The following is a 20312-nucleotide window of genomic DNA, read 5'->3' as shown; positions in this document are numbered from 1 at the left end:
AAATATATGAACCTTTGTTCGGGGAACAATAATCGTTACATTAATAGATTAAGATTGCTAAAGTATTAACACGCTGCGTTGTCTTGCATAAGAATTTACTGCTGCTATCCTCTTTTTGTTTATGTTTGCGATCTCCAATGTCGATGGAGTAGGAGACACTACCTTTTCATGAGCAATGTTTTTGTCCTTTCCTATCTGGTGTCCATGTTAAGGGATAAGGATGAGTGACGAGACGTCGCACAAACGGGCGCATACAAGAACGTGCTCTTAGAAGCGTTCTGAGAGGTCGTGATACGCTCCATAGCGGCCACAACCAGTTCGTGAGACGTTCATACCAATGCTTGCAGGCACGCGTCAGTGCACTGCACGATTGTGGTATATTGCGCGATTTCGAGGGTGAATATGGGCAGTATAGTTTTTGCAGAGCTGCGCCGGTATCGTTGTCTGGCAAGTCGGGGTGAACCTGTGAGCATTTGACTCTAATGGTGCCCTAGACGAGAGAAATGAGGGCATAAAAGCCTACCATGCTAATGTGCTGGTTGGGGATTTAGCGTGCTGCTCGTTTTTGTCACAGATGAATCACCAAGGAATTGTACTTGGATATTCGTGACATACTGTGTAGCTGGCGTGTGTTGGGTGTCTGAATCCTCAACAGGAACCAGTCCTGGCTTGGTCATATTACATTGCTTCTGGAAAGGTGTACTTCGATCGCGAAAACCGCTTCACATAGAGAAGGAAGTTGCAACTATAAATTTATTGTCGTGTATAGCCATGGCTAACCCAGTCTCTGGAGTTTCAGTGAGGCGTAATGAAAACTCGGAGGTCATGTCGTACGGCGCGCACATCACTGTCGTCAATAGCGGCGAGCAGCAAGACATCTCAGCGTAACAGGAACTATGTAAGGGTATTGTATAAGGTAAATAAAAAAATAAATAAATAAATAAATAAATAAATAAAATAAAATAAATAAATAAATAAATAAAAGGGAAAGTACGATACTAGGATAAGTTAAACTGTAGGATTTAACAATAACTAGATTAATATTGTGGGGGTTTTCTACCACAAGTGTGGCGCGCGCCTGTTGAGTTGCTATTTTTCAGGTCACCAAACCACAGACCCGAGATGGAGGGACGACGGGCGAGCGAAAGTAGCGTAGTTGCATGTTCTTTATAGCACAGTAAAACTTAGACCTGCATAACAACATAATTTAATTAAAAGACGTAGAATGTAGATCGTTGGGATATGGTAGTTAATTCTTGAAGCATGTCTACTGTCGATCTATATAATTAATAGTAATATTAGTGCGGGCCCGCACATTTAGTTGTTCATCCATTACAAAGCATCAGTTATCACACACCATGTACTTACTGAGATCGGTCTCTACACGTATATCAAAATAAATTATTTCCATGTCTAGATTAGATGTTATAATGATTGCCATAGATTAATAACTATAAAAGTAAAATAAGAGTGTCTGAAATGACAGACCATCAATGTTTCATTAGGTAAATTTATTATAACATAGAAGGTCATGGGAAAAAGTTAGGCATAAGACTTTTGTAAGAATTGTACAGATGACGAGGAACGTGGCAATGCAGAGGCCAGCCAGCGCAAAAACAAGAGGTCTTCGGCTACCTGCTAGAGGGCGAGCGTCCCGTCCTACACGCTGACAGTCACCCGGCTGCCTACCTGAGGGATTACACGGGACCCTCGCCCCGCCACAAGCGAAAGTGGGGCTGGCCGTTGACCCTGACACGCGACAGCCTGCTAGCTCTCCGGACGCGGCAGCCGCTTGGAGGGATTCCCTGCGGCAGACCACGTTGTCGTGAGTACACGAAGAACATCACATATCGTGTCAGAACCTGCGCCTCATGTGCCTCAGGACAGAAAGGGACGCTCTATACTCACCTGTTTGGGTTTTTACAACTCACTAGCATTGGCCGATCTGCATACACAAAGCAGTATCGTGCCACACTAACAAATGTATGGTCTCATGTCTTACTTCTCCTCTCTATTAGAGAGCAGTTTTTAACAATAGTCGCTCCTAGTTCGATCCCGTATGGATGACCTCACACACTTGTGGAGTCACTCCACGTGCCATCATCCCTCGTCGAACTGCAATATTGGGAAACGTAAAGTTCTGTCCAGCGAGAGAAGAGACCTAGACTAGTGATGTATCCCAACAAGGAGATCTCAGAGACAATTAATCGACGTGAGGAGAACCTATCACTGTGTCTTCCTACCGTACTGCCGTGATCATATGCGTGGGCCTGACTACAATCTCAACAGCGTACTGCAGACACTCCAGAACTCCCTATTGCTGTTGCCACAACGTAGCAACTACAACCGACGTTTAGCCTTATGTGATGTCAGTACAGTGGAATCAGTGAAGTGCCACGGATATTTCTAACAATGTGATTTAGTGCCTCATTCTCAGCACAGTCGTGAACTTTGTGCAATGTGCACGCACAATTTGATGCCCCATGAACCTTGTTTTTTTTGTTTTTCTTAAATTTCTTTCTCTTATGTTGTTTCTGTAATGTATGTTATACCTTGTATGCGTTTGTGTTTTACACTGTAATTCTTATTACAGATTACTGTATTGTTCTCCACATCATGTTTTTTTTGTATTTTGTGTTTATTGTTGTGTGTATGCTAACAGTGTGCCTGAAGTCCCCATAAACTGAAGCAGATACCACCACTGTCATTGTGAATGGACCATCAGTTCAGGGAACATTTTGTAAAGGTTATTCTTGCTGCAGGGAGACAGAATGAATCGGAGGTTGTAACTAGATTCTGAAAACTCACAAAGAGATTGTTAACTTAAATATTATCATGTGTGAGTGAGGTCAGGTTAGTTTAATGATTAAAATTGTTGTAACATCTTGGGCATTTAATTGCGGAGCACTCCAACTCTGATTGTAAAGAATAAACTGCTCCATATTTGGCTCAGATGCCCGGGCCATGTTTAGAGCGTGAATGTCTGCGTGAATCGGTGTTTGGAAGGGGCTCCCTGGGTATGGATGTGTGATGTGAGTGTTAGTGTTCCATATTAAGAAGGTGAAGTTGGCTACATCATAAATAATCCTCCCTCTATGAGTTGCATTTTTCAGTTGCAATGATCTTTTTTATAGAGTGCGGTATGTGGAGTCACTTTGTAAGATTGTTCTTGGGCGATTGACTCACTACCTTGCTCCTAAGTGAGCCAACCGCTCACCAATTACAATCTAAAATGGCGTAGGGGCAATGAGAGGTGGCATGAGCCCCCTCTCATATTTCTATCTTACGATTCTCCTCTCTAGTTGCATGCGGTGGAGGGTTGCTTTTCCTTAACACGCGTACTTCCCACGCAGCGTCTCTCGTCACCCGGGTGGGCCGGTGACAGGCGGGCTCTGTGGAACGGGAGAGAGTTAAGCCGACGTGTGTGAGGCAGTCGAGTGAATGCTTTTCAGACGCCGACATTGTCAAGAGACACGCCCGCTGGGGTGTGAAGTAGCGGCTGGGCTAGAGGTTCCGTTACTTCAGAGAAACTTTGCGAAAACACTTTCTGGCGGGCTACCAGCGAGGCGTGGGAATGACTTGTGTACCCACGCAGTTGTGGCGGGAAAATTCCCGCACTTTCTGCAAAATCAGCACAGAAATTGGCGCCAAGAATCTCCATTGGTGGAATGGTAGTGCTCCGGCAATGGAGTGGAATTTCCGCCGGTTTTCGAGTTGCTGATTGGAACGTAACCACGGCCACTGTCGTGGGGGCGGGAATGTTCGGTGTTCGGCCTGTGCGGGTGCTCTGAGTCGTCGGCAGTCGCCTTTCGGTCGAGGTCGTCGGAGCAACCAGCCCTCGCCTGCGGTACGCCAGATCGTGTTCTGGGAGATAAGAAGACTGTTGGTAATGTACGTCCGCAGCACCGGCAGATAGGGATTTTCCTAGGTGATAATCAGAGCTCAGCAGAGCGCGCCTGTTCATCCTTTTCTGACTTTGTTCAGTTTCGAGTAGCAGCAATTACTATTGGGTTAGCTGTGTGTCTCTCTTGAGATTTGAGTGGAAAGGAATTGGCTCCACATACCACTTCGTCTTAAACCTCACGATCTAAGTTAGGGACAACTTCACCTTTACTGTGTTTGTATGAATCTCCAATTTTAGCCAATTTGATGTTTTATATTTCCTGTGTCTCTTTTACTATTCTGCGTTTAATCTTAATAAATCATATTGTTATTTTGGACAGAACTTTCTTTCTGTTAATCAATAGAGCAACCCTATCATTCCTCACTATGCTAATGAAACCTTTGTTTATTTAACTTATTTATCAAATTAAATTATTGCAGGTGCCAAACTCTCTTCTACTCCACTAGCAGGGTTGATTAGAGTCAGTTCGCGTGTTTGTTTTATCCTTGTGCAACAGCAAAAGTCGGAGTTAGAATAGGGGGGGCTTAGAGCATGATTTACACATGTGGATTCTAGTAGAATTTAGTGATAAATACACTACTAGCCCTGGCACCTCGCAACCTTCCTTCACAATAAAAGCTGTACCTAATTCGCAACCGGCCCCAGGATTAGTGATCACATTATAACCTGGTATGCAATCAAGTCTGATCTCTGTTACTTCTTGTACAAATAAAATGTCTACATCAGCTGCATATAAAAAGTCCTTTAAGTGTTGCAGTTTAAGAGCGCTACGGATCTTATTAATATTGAGAGTAGCAAGTCGATAGGCCTGTGGCGGAATAGTGGTGGACTAAACAGGAGCAATACCTAAAATCAGTCCGATATCAAACAGAAATAACGCTGGAAAAAACAAGTCACGTCGTAGAAGCACTTTGGAAGCAATTCCAGATAACAAAAACATGTATTGACAGTCACTGTAAAGGCAGAGTTAAAAATAGTCTCCGGTTGAAAAGGGATCAGTCGTGCGTTCTTTTTGCGCGGCAGTATCTGTCGAGGCGTTACCTTTCTCGGTAACATCGTCGACTTTGGAGACTGAAGTGACGGCTGTCACCGTTTCGGAAGTATCCATACTGTCTACTTCGGCACTGGATTCTGTATCGTCCGCCCAACTAGTTGGCGGCGGTTGTGTCGAGGTCGTTACCGACTCTGGTGCAGGATAGAGTTTGACCATGCGGACATCACAGTCGGTTCGGAGTTGAGCTGACTGTTCAGGGTTCAGAGGGAGAGCATCTGAGACATTGTCAAGGACTGATTGTAAACTGGCTGAGGGATGATCATGGTTTGTGCTATCAGATGCTTTGTCACTGAGTTGTTCACCAATCTGTTTAGCCTTTTCGCGCAGAACCGTGCAATCTGTTCTGCACCCTGGCGGGCAACTCTCCGTTTTTTAGTTTTTCTGGGAGACGTACGATTGTGTGGGCCTTGATCGGAACCTGCTGGAGATTCCCCCTGTGGAGTAGCAGCGGCCGATTGGGACGCAGCCGTTTGCATGTCGGATGCCTGTTCTTCTGTGACTACTACGGACGGCGATACTGCTATGGGTTTAGGTGGGGTCTCTTCCGGCGTTGCAACAGTCCCCATTTGCGTCACTGGCGCAGGCACAACAGTATTTTCACTGATTTCGGTGACCGTGGATGTACCCGAAAGCCCACGCGCCACGGCGACGTACGTCACAGGCAGTGTTGTCATCGCGGGCGGCCTGGCTGCCTCGCCGGCAGGCAGCTGCGCCACTCGCCTCTGCATGCATTCGGCACGCACGTGACCTGTCGAGTTGCATGCGGCACACGTTCGTGGCTGATCATCGTACATTACTATCGCACGATACCCGCATATGTTAACATAAGACGGGATGTGCTTCTGCAGCTCGATTTTCAATTGCCGCACCCCATTAAGAACCGGGAATTTATGTGCACTAGACCAACGTTCCGCAATATTGCTGATGATTTTACCGTAGGGACAGAGCACTGCGTTGATATGTTCACTGGTTATTTCAAATGGAAGTTCAAAGAGTCGAACAGTCCGTATTCCTAGGCCGGCATGCGAAACAACAACTTCTCCCACATTGCCATCGCTATGTTTAAATTTGAGGATACCACCACAAGATTCAACTATTTTCTCACACATGTCTGATCGAGCTAATTTAACGAAAACGGTGCTACTGACAATCGAAAGATGTATCCCGAGTATATCCTCAAGTCCTATCTTTACTTCATCTTCTAACCATTGCTCAACTTCAAAAGATTTAGGTCGGACAAAGTTTCTGTCAAAAGTAAACTTCAATGTGTCTTTCCTACTCGGTTGAGACATCACGAAATCGAGTTCATTTCCAGATTACACCAAAACACTGTTAGACACTGAAGCAAGCACAGTGACTCACCACACGAAAACAACGACGGCGCGGCGCGCAGCACAGCACGTCCGACCTCGACCGCGTCCGCCGGCTGACTAGGCTGTTGCAGTGTACACTTCTTTGCGTTTATCACAGCCGTCGAGAAAAATACACTTCAGAGCTTAGAAAATGCGTACAAAGATTTACTCTGCCACAACAATTCGCAACCACTGAGGTCCACAGCGATGACTGACGGGGTGCTGCCGTCTTTCATCTATCATCATCTGTGATCTTGGCTCAGGCCCGAAAAGACTCGCTATTTTGAAATTTTCGGTTCAAAGTATTACATTGGCCCATTTAAAATTGTGCTGCCCCCTGTGAGAATCGAACTCACGACCCCTGGTTTACAAGACCAGTGCTCTGCCCCTGAGCTAAGGAGGCTGTTGCAGTGTACACTTCTTTGCGTTTATCACAGCCATCGAGAAAAATACACTTCAGAGCTTAGAAAATGCGTACAAAGATTTACTCTGCCACAACAATTCGCAACCACTGAGGTCCACAGCGATGACTGACGGGGTGCTGCCGTCTTTCATCTATCATCATCTGTGATCTTGGCTCAGGCCCGAAAAGACTCGCTATTTTGAAATTTTCGGTTCAAAGTATTACATTGGCCCATTTAAAATTGTGCTGCCCCCTGTGAGAATCGAACTCACGACCCCTGGTTTACAAGACCAGTGCTCTGCCCCCCTTTTTTTTTTTTTTTGTTGCCTTCGTAGGATAATGATATTTCTTCGAATTACCGTAAAATTGCTTGCTCTTACAGGCATTACTCGTTTAATGTGCTATATAGGTCACATAGTCGCACCAATATTCAACAGTTTCACAGACGTCTCGTTTTTTACACAAACGTAGAAACTAAATCCCTGAGCCTATCGCTGCTACTTGCTCGGCGAGAAACGCTTATTACAGAAAATGTAGACTAAACGAAGGTTCCACCGAGATTCGAACTCGGATCGCTGGATTCAGAGTCCAGAGTGCTAACCGTTACACCATTTTTTTTTTCAGACGCCTTAACCACTTTTTTAAATTTTTTTTTATTTTTTTTTTATTAGGCCACTTTTTTTTACACCATTTTTTTTGTTCTAGTGCCTTAAACCAGCGCTTTTTTTTTTTTTAATTTAAAGCTTTCAGTGTCAGATTAAGCGTCGGCAATGAGGGCAGGGGTCAAAAAATGCTGAGGCCTGGCCTCAATGCCGCCCCTCATCCGTCACCTAATTGCAGAATTTCCATTTGTTGCGCGCTTTGTATTTTTAATTATAAATTGCCATCTCGGCTAGGCTTCATAATTGGAAAAAAAAAGAATTTGAATTTAAGTTCTGATTGATGACAATCGTTAAATAAATGAATTTCTTCTCTTAATAAATGTGGGAAAAAATTTCGGGACTCCCTTCATTTGTTGCGACCTAAATGCGGCGCTTAAATTTGAAGATGAACTGAATCATATAGTGTTCTTTGCTTCTCCGATTATGGTTGTGTAAAAGAAAGTCTTTTGTTTGCTCTTCGCTGTCATCCGATTCCCAGTCGCTCGAAGACAATTTTGAGCATGTTGCCATACGTCTTCTCATGGCCTGGATAGTTAACTATTCTATCATATTCATTTTTCAGGTACATATGAAAATCAATGATATTGTCAGTCCCTAAGTTATTAACGACATAGCTAACGTATGTTCCCATTAACCAATGAATTGAGTTATTTTTGGTGGCAGGGAAATATTGTATCTGTGGCCGGAGAAGTATCAGAGGCTGAAAATTGTCGGTGGATGATCTTGTCAGGAAAGCCAATTGGTCTCTCAACCATTTCCAGTTATCCATATGCCCAGCACACGTGAATCTGTGGACTGTGGTATCGAGGAGATGACATTTGAGACAAAGGTTTGTTTGGCTAATCCCGATGGAGTGCAATCGTTCGTTGGTGCTAACTATATTGTTGACCGATTTGTACCATGATGTTTTGGCGTCGGAGGAGAGACCACGCAGGTTGATATTCTTCCATATAGTTGCCCAATCGTAATACGGATATTTGTCTTCTATTTTATTCTTCCCTTCATTTTTCTTTCTGAGACACATAATTGCTCGGGCCGTTAACTGCCGCGAATTGGTTATTTCGCTATTGATATAACTCAGATCGACGAAAAATGTACGCACATGACGAAGACGGGGATTGATTTTGTGCACATCAACTGGCGCGTGGAAACTTGCAGGTCTAAGAATTTCAAATAGCTTAGATGTAATGCTTGTAGCGTTTTCATTAAGAAGACTAGTGGTCCGTTTGAGGAAAAGAGCAGAGGCCTTGTTCTTAATATCAGTTAATCCCAGACCTCCATTGCTGGGATCTAGGATAGCTGTTCTCCCAGTCACTCTAAACACTTCACCTCGTCATAGGTAGTTAGTGACGATTGACATTATCTTTCCAGCGATCATGGTGGGAAGTGGAAAGAGTTGCGCAGTATAATAAGCTTTTGATAAAAGGCAATTATTAACTAAATGAATTCTCTGATACTGATTTAAAGTTCGGGGCAGGTTTTCTCTGATGGCTCCTTGAATATATCCGGATGTAGTTTTCCAATTTAGGGCTGCCATTTTTAGTGGACACGTAGTCAGAGTCGTCCCAAGTGATTTGCACTGAGTGACCGGTGTTGCCCAAGTGACAGTTACGTGTTGAAAACCCCGCAGGTTGAGAAATCTGCTCTTATTGGCATTGGTGGTGGCTCCCGACACGCTGCAGTACTTTTTAAGGAGCAGTTCTAATTTGGAAATGTCATCGACGTTCCGTAATACGACGCCTACATCATCAGCGTATGCATTTGTGACTGTTTTGTGACCTGCTAACGTAATACCTGTTAGATTGACGTGGAGACTGCGGAGTAGCGGCTCCAAGGAAAAGACGAATAGAAGCATGGAAAGCGGGCTGCCCTGAGGAACGCCACGCCATATCTGAATCTGCTTAGTTCTTTGGCAGTTGACAGAGATACTTGCGCTGATTCCCAACGCAACGTTCTTAACCACACTGAGAGCTCGTTCGTCAAAGCCGATTCTTCTCATTGTTGTAAGAAGGAACCTGTGATCCACACGGTCGAAGGCTTTGTGAAAATCAATAAAACAAATGGCACATTTGATGTTCGTCACTGAAGTGATGGCAATTAAGTCCCTGTATTCCGCAATACTTTTGAAAATAGTCCTGCCAGGTACACATGACTGATGTTGACTTACTATTTTTTTGGCTAAAAGTGAAAGTCTGTTATTTAACATTCTAGCTATGATTTTATAGTCGGAGTTAAGCAACGAAATAGGGCGAAAGTTGTTTAGATTTCGCTTCGAAGTTGTCTTTGGAACTAGTACTATTGTGCATTCTTTCATAGCAGCAGGTAGTGGTTTTCCTTGGATAATCTCGTTTGCCATTTGAGTGAACTGTGCTCCTATGAGTGACCAGTATCGTAGATAAAATTCAACGGGCAACCCATCCGGCCCCGGTGACTTTTGTAAAGGAGACTTGCGGACGGTTTCGTGGAGTTCCTCTTCAGTGAAATCAGTAAGAAGTTCTTCATTTTCCTCTTCTGACAGCTGAGGAACTATGCTGCCAAGAAATTCTTCGAAGGATTCTTCGCATAACGGACTGGCTGAATATAGATTGTGGTAATACTTGTAAACCTCGTTGACAATCTCTTTCTGAGAAGTAATGGTCAGACCGGTCGAAGTCTGGATCTCATCAAGAAAGGTTCGTCTCCTGTATTTTGCGTGTCGCAAGAGGTGATACAAGGAAGCAGTTTCGTCCTCTGATAATGTCTTGGCTTTTGACTTTACTTTTAGTCCTTCCAGCTGTTGTTGTTTAATACGGAGTAATTTGGCCTTAGTTTTCTTAATGTCTTCCAAACGAATACCGGAAATGCTCGCCTGGTCATACAAGTTTCGTAACATTGCATAATAAAACTCTATGGCGTTTTTGAGTTCTCGGGATCGTTGAAGACTGTAATGAATTAAAACGTTCCTCAGTTTTGGTTTTGCCCTGTTGCACCACCAGTCGGTAACAGTCACATAGCGATCTACCGAGCGCAAGCACATATGCCACGTTTCGTGGACAACATCTGCTAACTCATTGTCCTGTAACAAAGATACGTTCAGCTTCCACTGACTTCTTAAACGGCGAGTTGGTTGTGCCCTTAAATTGAGGGAAGCCAGCATACTGCAATGGTCGGAGAAATATACAGGAATCGTCTCGACTTTAACTAAGGATCTTTCCATACCTTGTGACACATATATCCTATCAATCCTGCTACAGGACTGAGTAGCTATGTACGTATAAGCAACAACAGTGGGATATTTAATTTCCCAAGTATCTCTGAGTTTTAGATCCGTGACTAGCCGCTTCAACTCGTTACAGCAATTAAAATTGGGAGTCTGATCTTTTTTATTGAGTACACAGTTAAAATCGCCGCCAATTAAAAGTTCTGGCGGGTTTTTCCGTAATAGATATATTATTTCTTCTCTAAAAAAATGTGCCCTTTCCGGTCTATTGGAGGTCCCTGACGGGGCATACAGGTTAATAATAGTAACGTCAAAAACGTTAATTCCTATTGCTCTGCCCGAGTCCAGTCTCTCGACATCAGTTACAGGGATCCCTTCCCGGATTAAAATTGCTGTCCCCACCTTTGTTTCGAGGGAGATGTTTAGTATTTCTACATAGCCTGCAACTTTAAGGTCAGGCATCACGACTTGTTGCAGCAAAGCAATGTCAGTTCCTGATTCGTAAAGGAAATCCTTGAGAGCAGCAATCTTCGGTTCTGACTTAATCCTGTTAATGTTTATAGTTGTTATTGTGTATGCCTGGCACATGTAGCTTCCTTATGAAAATAAGGACAAAAAATCCCTACTGTCAGAGAAAAGTAACAATTACTCCTGGAGGTAATAGAAGAAAAAGAAGAAAGAAAAAAAACTATACTAAAAACAGTCAGCTACGAATTTGGCATATTGGTAATTCCGTTGTCAGCGAAATTGTGCAGGAACATGGTGGCATTTAGCAGTATCATTTCTCGAGTGAGACTTGGCTGTGTCAGTTCAATGACGGATTCTTTACCAGGTCAGACTTATCTTTACAGTGGGGTTTTGCACCATCAAGTTTCTTTGAGTTTTTCTCGGGGGATACTTCAGAAATTATTTCATATGATACGTTTTTGGCTTTCACATCCTCTTTTCCGAGTTTTTGTTTATCGGCGTTACGAGATGCTTTGAGGTTCGGTTGAGGTTTTATCCTGCGCCTTTGAACCTCTGCAGTGGCAGTGTGTGACCGCGAGTGATCCGCATCTTGCGCTGATTGGGCGGAGGTGGCCTCGACACAGTCCTGTTTGTTAAGTCTAGTTCCAGTTTCAGTTCCTTCCGCGACCTCTATCGGTGCAACGGGAAGGGAGTGCTGTGGGTCTGTAGATTCGCAGGGCTGAGTCCGATCCATCGCTTTCTGTTCCTCAGAATTCGATTCCTGTGTCGCCGTGATCGGAGCCAGTGTTGTCGCGTCCATGTGTTCTAACGCTGTGGCAGCAGCAGCTGGCGGCGGGAGGGCCTCTGCTGCTGGCGTCACTGCCACATGTTTACTGTCTACGTCCTCACCCGCACCCTCACTGCATTGCTTTTGTTTACGGTTGGACTGCGATGTATCATCGTCTGAACAGTCTTCAGTTGTGTCTAAAGGTCTCTTTTTAGTTTGCTGATCGCATTCGTGGGTAGAATAACTGCGATCGGTAACTGCATGCAAGGGAGGAAAATCAGCGACATTTACGGCAGTTACATCAGAAGTACTAGCTCCATCATTACTGGCCGGGGGAGGTTGATGAATGTTAGGCAGGACATCATTAAGCGTAAGACGCTGACGCTGCGTAAGGCTATTTTTAAGGACATAGACACGGCGAGGACAGTCTTGACGGAAATGACCCGTTTCATTACAAATATTACATGTCTGGACCTGCCCTGAATATACGATATGCGCTTTATGACCAGCAATAGAAAGAAAAGATGGTATATTGGCTTTAACTTCCATTTCTACTGATCGTATGCCATTGAAACACTGTAATTTATACAATTTGGACCACCTTTCGTTGACAATGGACTGGATCTCCCCGTATTTCGAAAGCGCCTCTTTAATCAGCTGATTATCTACTTCAATAGGAATGTTTAGCACTCTTACAGTTTTATACGTGATATCCGCTCTCTGAATCGAGACACTACTTTTAGACCCATCTCTATGCACAAAATCAGCAATACTACCCCACCTCAACAACAGCTTCTCAACATCCACAGGATTAAAAAATTTGACAAAGACACAGTATTTGTCAGCATCTAATTGGGTGGTATGTACGGAATCAGAACTTACTCCAATTACGTCGGTCAGCCAGTCATGGATTTCCAAAGCTGTAGGTTGCACTGCACGTGTTTCCTTCTCGAAAGAGAAAACCAGGGTATTCTTCCGGACAATTCCAGCCATTTTTCATCAGTTACGAGGAGATCCCGGTAAGAAACCGAAATTCCTCCCAAGCACAACCGTTATAACGGAGGAAAACACACAGAAACTTTGCACAATAACACCAGACACGTACAAACACAGAAATTCACAAACGGCAACAAACTAAAGCTCAGGACTTGGCGACACCACTGACGTACACGGAGCAGCAGCGGACACGTCCTAAGGCGCGGACAGCTAGAGCCGGAATGACCGAAATTGTGCTGCCCCCTGTTAGAATCGAACTCACGACCCCTGGTTTACAAGACCAGTGCTCTGCCCCTGAGCTAAGGAGGCTGTTGCAGTGTACGCTTCTTTGCGTACACCACAGCCATCGAGAAAAATACACTTCAGAGCTTAGAAAATGCGTACAAAGATTTACTCTGCCACAACAATTCGCAACCACTGAGGTCCACAGAGCTGCCGTCTTTCATCTATCATCATCTGTGATCTTGGCTCAGGCCCGAAAAGACTCGCTATTTGGAAATTTTCGGTTCAAAGTATTACATTGGCCCATTTAAAATTGTGCTGCCCCCTGTGAGAATCGAACTCACGACACCTGGTTTACAAGACCAGTGCTCTGCCACTGAGCTAAGGAGGCTGTTGCAGTGTACGCTTCTTTGCGTTCACCACAGCCGTCGGGAAAAATACACTTCAGAGCTTAGAAAATGCGTACAAAGATTTACTCTGCCACAACAATTCGCAACCACTGAGGTCCACAGCGATGACTGACGGGGTGCTGCCGTCTTTCATCTATCATCATCTGTGATCTTGGCTCAGGCCCGAAAAGACTTGCTATTTGGAAATTTTCGGTTCAAAGTATTACATTGGCCCATTTAAAATTGTGCTGCCCCCTGTGAGAATCGAACTCACGACCCCTGGTTTACAAGACCACTGCTCTGCCCCTTTTTTTTATTTTTTTTTACAATTGCGCCACTTTTTTTTCTTTTTTGTTTTTTGCTTTTTTTAGATGCCTTTTCCATTTTTTTTGCCACTCTGTTTTTTTTTTTTTTTTTTTTTTGAGGATTGGTCGGAATATCCGAATTCAGGAATCGGTGCCTGTTGCTGCCGAAGTGCTCTTATTGTTTAATCTGAAGGTCCGGTCGTTGACGAGGAACGGTATCAATGAAGAGTGGGGAGGTGTTATCCGACACCCTGCTTTTCAAAAATAATGGCGGTCATGTTTCCAAAATTTTTTTTGACGGCGGTGAACCGTTGCATTTGCCATTGTGCTGTTGGCATGTAAGTTTCAAAACTGACGAGATCGTCGTCGCCATTGTGGCAAATAACGTATGTCACATAGTGTCCCAGTAACCACATCACAGTGTTGTTCTTGGTCGTAGGATAATATGTGGTGTCTGGCCAGAGGAGGATATCGGTGGAGTGACTGGCTGCACTGCTGCGAGTTAAGAGACCCAAACGTTGTTGCACCCATTTCCAGTTAAGTAGATGGCCACCGCATGTAAATCTGTGGCGTAAGGTGTTGACCAGGCCACAACGCGCACATCGATCACTGTCGTGTAAGCCTATGCGGTGCAACCGTTCATTTGTGGGGATAACACCATTAACAACCTGATACCACGTGGATGCCACAACGGAAGTATGGATGGATAAACTGATGTTGTGCCAGACTATATTCCATTGGACACTTGGGTGTTTGGTTTCCATGGGGTGGCGTATCATAGTTCGATGCCATCTGTCGAGCAGAACCTTTGTCGATAAATCCGACCTGTGAACAACGGCGCCCCCGATGTAACTTACTTCGAGGTAATAGTACCGGACATGTTTTAGTTGAAAATTGATTTGTCCTACAGCAGTGGGTGGACGGAGATCTATAGGACGTAAAATTTGGAAGAGCCAATGAGTTACACTGAGTGGTTCCTTCCTCAACAACGTGGTAATGCGTTTGATGTACAAGGCCGTACACTTTCTGTCGATGTCTGGTAAACTGAGTCCTCCAGCCTTCCGCGGCAAGGTCAATGTGGTATATTTCGGTTTAAAAATGTTCCCTTTCCAGAGAAAATAGTTGGAGAGTTTCATAAGTCGCTTCGCCTGTAACTTTGGAATCGGAAAAATTTGGGCCATGTAGTAGGCTTTACTGAAAATGTAAGTGTCGAGGAGACGAATACGTTGAAGGAGGTTGATAGACCGCCAGTTGTTTTCGCGAATAGCGCCGTGCATGGAATCGGCGATCCGCCGCCAATTTTTGGCACACATTTTCAGTGGGCATCGATCGACAATCATACCTAAGGTGGTGTGGTTTTCCGCAGTTTGTGCCCACGGGACGGTTACGTTTGCCAATCCACGGATTTTGACGAATCGGCATTTATCTGTGTTAATTCGTGCTCCAGAGACACGGCAGTAGTCATCAATTTCGGATTTGAGGATGGGTATTTCTTCTTCGGCCCGTATTAAAACCCCAACATCATCGGCGTAAGCGCGAACCACAAAAGAAGGACCGGTCGTGGTCAGGCCGGTCAGTTTGTCGTCGATGGAGCGCAGTAAAGGTTCGAGCGCCAGCACGAACAAGAGCATGGAGAGGGGGCTCCCCTGCGGGACCCCTCTTTGAATCTCGATAGGCTGCGTGAGCTGTCCATTGACGCTAACCTTCGTCGTGACACCAGTTATCAGGTGTCGTATGACGGCACTAACGCTGTCATTGAATCCACAATGCTGCAGGAAACGCATGAGATAATCATGACTCACACGATCGAACGCTTTAGAAAAGTCAACAAATAAGAGTGCACAGTTCACGGTAGTCACCGATGCTATTGAAATAATGTCTCGATATTCCGAGAGGGGTGTCATAATGGACCGACCAGGGAAACAGGATTGATGATTGTGGACCACCTTTTTCACCACCGCCGTTAGTCTGCTATTTAGTGCTCTGGCAAAAGTTTTATAATCAAAATTTAGTAAAGTTATCGGACGATATTGATCAAGAGTTTTCCGGTGTTTACGTTTGGGAACCAAGACAATCCTGCCTTCCTTGAGGTCTGCCGGCAAGGGAGTCCCGCGCATCACCTCGTTGAGGACTGATGTAAAGGCTTGTCCAATGAGAGGCCAGAAGCGCACATAGAATTCTTTCGGCAGCCCATCAGGGCCGGGGGATTTTTGTGACGGGGAACCAGTGATCAGGTCCAGGACGTCATCCGCATCAAAATCTTGCAATATCGCGCAGTTATCGGCGTGCGTGACTTCTGAAGGTGGAGTACAGAAAGCCACAGTGTCAGCATTCCCACGGGTAGCACATTGCGAGTACAGGTGAGTAAAATATTCGGCAACGGCGCGAAGGATATCCCTCTGATGAGTGAGGAGGACCCCATCAGCGGTCTCAAGTTCCTCAATAAACGTTCTCTGGCGGTTCGCACGGTGCTTTATAAGGTGGTACAGGGACGTGACTTCGTCGTCCTGGAGCGACTTAGTTTGAGCTTTGGTCTGCAGCCCCGCAAGTTGTGTACGCTTTATGGCTAGTAGTTTGGCCTTGATTTTCTTGATCCCTTCCAAGTTCGTATTCGTTACGGTTACTTGCGTATACAACTCCCGCAATACCGTCTGGTAAAAATCGATGGTTCGTTTGGTATCCTGGGCTCGTTGCCAGCCATAATTTTTCAGAGATTGTCTCATCCTCCGTTTGACTACCTCATTCCACCAGGCGATATTGGTAGCGTACCTACAACGTCGCTTGAGACAGTCCGTCCACGTCGCATGAATAACATCTTGTATGTAATTATCCGTCAGGAGAGAAACATTGAGGCTCCATTGATTCCGGAAGCGGTGAGTCCGTTGTCTGTCTAAACTGATCGTTACGGAAAGGGCACAATGGTCTGAAAAGCTAGCTGGAATGACATCCGTGTCGAGAACACGATGGCAGATATTCTCCGTGACGTACAACCGATCAAGGCGGCTGCATGCCGTCGAAGTAAAGTACGTAAATTTAACCTTAGTGGGGTTCTTGAGTTCCCATGCATCCTGCATTCGCAGATGACGTACCAGAACATGCAATTCCCGACAGTAATTGAAGTTCGGAGACTGATCTTTTCGATTGAGGACACAATTGAAGTCGCCACTAAGTATGAATTGTGATGGGTTCCGTCGCAACAAATAGATGATGTCTTCTTTGAAAAATTTGGCTCTGTCGGATTTGCGAGTTGAACCAGACGGTGCGTAGATGTTCACTATGGTGACGTCAAAAATTTGACATGCAATACCTCTACCACACTCGAGTATTTCAATACTTCGAACAGGGATGCCCTCGCGGAATAAAATGGCTGTGCCTGTGCTCGTGTCTTTCGTTACATTTGCTATCGTATGAAAACCAGGGACGGTGAGACTTAATATAGACACTTCCTGTAGGAGTACAACATCGGCTTCAGAGTCGTAGATAAACTGTCGCAACAACGCTGTTTTCAAAGCTGACGTGATCTTGTTAATATTAAGAGACAGAAATTTATATGCCTGGGTCGTGCCCATCGAAGGAGGAAGGAAGCTGCATTGTATTAGCGGCCCAGTCCATCGCACTGTCAGACTGCGAATTCACAGTGCCAGGTTCGCGTCCAGATTCCGCGGCTCCTTTGTTCGGAGTCTTTCTTCGGGCTGCGGTGACATTTGGTTTGGGTTTAGTCTTCCGTCGTCCACCAGTCGGGAGTTCCATGGCAGAAGGTGGGGTGGGCGGATCATGACTGAAATCGGTAGTCGGAGTGCCGGCTTCCTCCACTGTAGCGAACTCGTGCGAAATCGTGGCGGCGGAAAGCAAGGTGTGTTTGTTTGTATCCACACGGTCTGTTGGTAAACAGTCTTCCGATCTCTCAGGTTGGTCGTGTTCAGTGACGGGCAGGTTGGTGTTTACAACGGTCGCCGGACCAACGTCCTCGTCGGGTGTCTGTAGAGCCGACATCGGACGGTCGTCCTCTTGTTGTGCATCCAAGTCGTGTTGTGGCGGGCCGGCCGGCGGCGTCACAACAGTCAGCTGTAAACACTGGTCGGCACTGGTGTGGACCGACGCCGCCGGGGAAGCAGCGGCGTCGGAGCCCTCATCTATGCTGTCCACGGCAAGGGTTTCCTGCGCGGGAGGGTTCGCGTCCGTGACAGATATCTGGTCGTTAGCCGACAACTCTTCATCAGTTCCACTATCGTCACAGGTACGGCGTCGTTTGTTACCGACTGATAACGTTGTGCTGACAGCAAGTGGAAGCTTCTCGCTCTTTTGTGCTAAAGGCGGGAAGGACTCGTTGCTAAGATCAGGTTCAACGGCCTCTGAGGTACTGGGTTGCAAAGTTGTCTCCCCCAATTTCTGATGTTGGGTCATAATATCAGCTAGTGTCTACCTCTGGCGTTTTTGTAAGGAGTTTTTAAGCACGAAAACACGCCGAGGACAATCACTGCGTAAATGACCGCTCTCGTTACAAATATAACAAGTTTCTACTTGCCCACTATAAACGACATGTGCTTTATAACCACAGACCACGATATTCGAGGGAATATTAACTTTAATGCTCATATCGACAGAACGAACCCCACTGTAGCATTGCAATTTGTGTTGGCTAGACCATTTTTCCATTCTGATTTGTCGAATATCACCGTATTTTGCAAGAACATCCTTCAAAAGGTAATTGTCAACTTCTGGCGGCAAATTGAATACCCGAACTTGTTTATATTCTACATCGGCATTGGTGATTATCACGGTACTCACTGACTGGTCTCGATGATGGAATTCCGCCTTTCCTCCAGTTTTCTGCAAGATTTTCTCCAGTTGTAACGGAGTGAGGAACTTGACAAAGAAACAGTAATCCGCCATATCATAGTAGGCTGTGTGAACCTGGTCGGAAGTTATCCCAATTATATCCACAATCCACTCATGAATTTCCAGGGAGCTTGGTTGCACACGACGCGTTGCCTTGTCAAACTCAAAACATAACGTATTCTTTCGGGGAACCGATTTAGCCATAACTGTAACGATAAGCGGCCGAAACCGCTAGTAAGAAAAACAAGACGACGAGAATAGACAAAAACTCACAATTTCACGAGAAAACGCACAATCACAGTCACAAGAAACGATGAAAACACGGCTTGCGGCGCTACGACGGTACGGAAGTTGAGGCACGTCCGATCGCTGTCGCGGCTCAAGCGGAACTGCCCCTGAGCTAAGGAGGCTGTTGCAGTGTATGCTTCTTTGCGTTCACCACAGCCGTCGAGAAAAATACACTTCAGAGCTTAGAAAATGCGTACAAAGATTTACTCTGCCACAACAATTCGCAACCACTGAGGTCCACAGCGATGACTGACGGGGTGCTGCCGTCTTTCATCTATCATCATCTGTGATCTTGGCTCAGGCCCGAAAAGACTCGCTATTTGGAAATTTTCGGTTCAAAGTATTACATTGGCCCATTTAAAATTGTGCTGCCCCCTGTGAGAATCGAACTCACGACCCCTGGTTTACAAGACCAGTGCTCTGCCCCTGAGCTAAGGAGGCTGTTGCAGTGTATGCTTCTTTGCGTTCACCACAGCCGTCGAGAAAAATACACTTCAGAGCTTAGAAAATGCGTACAAAGATTTACTCTGCCACAACAATTCGCAACCACTGAGGTCCACAGCGATGACTGACGGGGTGCTGCCGTCTTTCATCTATCATCATCTGTGATCTTGGCTCAGGCCCGAAAAGACTCGCTATTTGGAAATTTTCGGTTCAAAGTATTACATTGGCCCATTTAAAATTGTGCTGCCCTCTGTGAGAATCGAACTCACGATGCCTGGTTTACAAGACCAGTGCTCTGCCCCTTTTTTTTTTTTTTTTTTCTTCGACGAGGATGGGATTCGAACCCACGCGTGCAGAGCACATTGGATTAGCAGTCCAACGCCTTAACCACTTTTTTTTTAACCACTTTTTATACACTTTTTTTTACGCCTTAATCACTTTTTTTCCACCACTTTTTTTTCTTTTTTTAACCACTTTTTTTGACTGCGCTACCACTTGTTTTGCGTGAGAGCCAGGGATCCTAACCACTTTTTTGTTGTTGTTTTTCCATACCATAGTAATGACCCAGGGCAGCTCGGTGGAGGCGTGTTGGGCAGGGGTCGAATCTCGAGGCCTGGCCATGACGTCTCCTCCTCCCTGCACTGAAGCACAGTCGCACCAAGACGTAGTAATTGTCCTTGGTTCAGAGTCTTATGATACTTATATGTGGACACGAGGCTTATGATGCGTCGTCTATCCAAACAGGTAAAAGCTTGGCAGGAAGGCAAAAGAACTAAGAACTAGCGAGAATGTCTTCCGTATCATGAAGTGAGATCAGTATGCCCCTATACCGGTGCCATTAATGCATCTGGCGCAGGAATGATCAATAGAAGTGGAAACTTAACCAATCCCCTGCTTTTCGAAAACAATACTAAGCATATTCGCAAAGTCCCTCTTAAGATGTGGGAAAGATTTTTGCGTCCAGTACTCATGAAGCATGTAACCAATAAACGAAATAAAATCGGAAATACCATCACCATCA

General features: G+C 45.2%; 4 non-coding genes across 4 annotated transcripts; all 4 read right to left on the bottom strand.

Annotated features, from left to right (window-relative positions):
• Positions 1–6641: 6641 nt before the first annotated feature.
• Trnat-ugu (transfer RNA threonine (anticodon UGU)) lies at positions 6642–6713 on the bottom strand. Its single transcript has one exon. It is a non-coding gene; the product is annotated as a tRNA-Thr (tRNA).
• Positions 6714–13041: 6328 nt separating this feature from the next.
• On the bottom strand, positions 13042–13113 carry Trnat-ugu (transfer RNA threonine (anticodon UGU)). The gene has a single exon. It is a non-coding gene; the product is annotated as a tRNA-Thr (tRNA).
• Positions 13114–13345: 232 nt separating this feature from the next.
• On the bottom strand, positions 13346–13417 carry Trnat-ugu (transfer RNA threonine (anticodon UGU)). The gene has a single exon. It is a non-coding gene; the product is annotated as a tRNA-Thr (tRNA).
• A 5799-nt stretch (positions 13418–19216) lies between these two features.
• Positions 19217–19288, bottom strand: Trnat-ugu (transfer RNA threonine (anticodon UGU)). Its single transcript has one exon. It is a non-coding gene; the product is annotated as a tRNA-Thr (tRNA).
• Positions 19289–20312: the final 1024 nt, after the last annotated feature.

The sequence above is a fragment of the Schistocerca nitens genome, chromosome 1 (assembly GCF_023898315.1).
Source record: "Schistocerca nitens isolate TAMUIC-IGC-003100 chromosome 1, iqSchNite1.1, whole genome shotgun sequence".
Lineage (NCBI taxonomy): Eukaryota > Metazoa > Arthropoda > Insecta > Orthoptera > Acrididae > Schistocerca > Schistocerca nitens.
The sequence above is the reverse complement of the archived record's forward strand: the minus strand, read 5'-3'. Positions and strand labels throughout refer to the sequence as shown.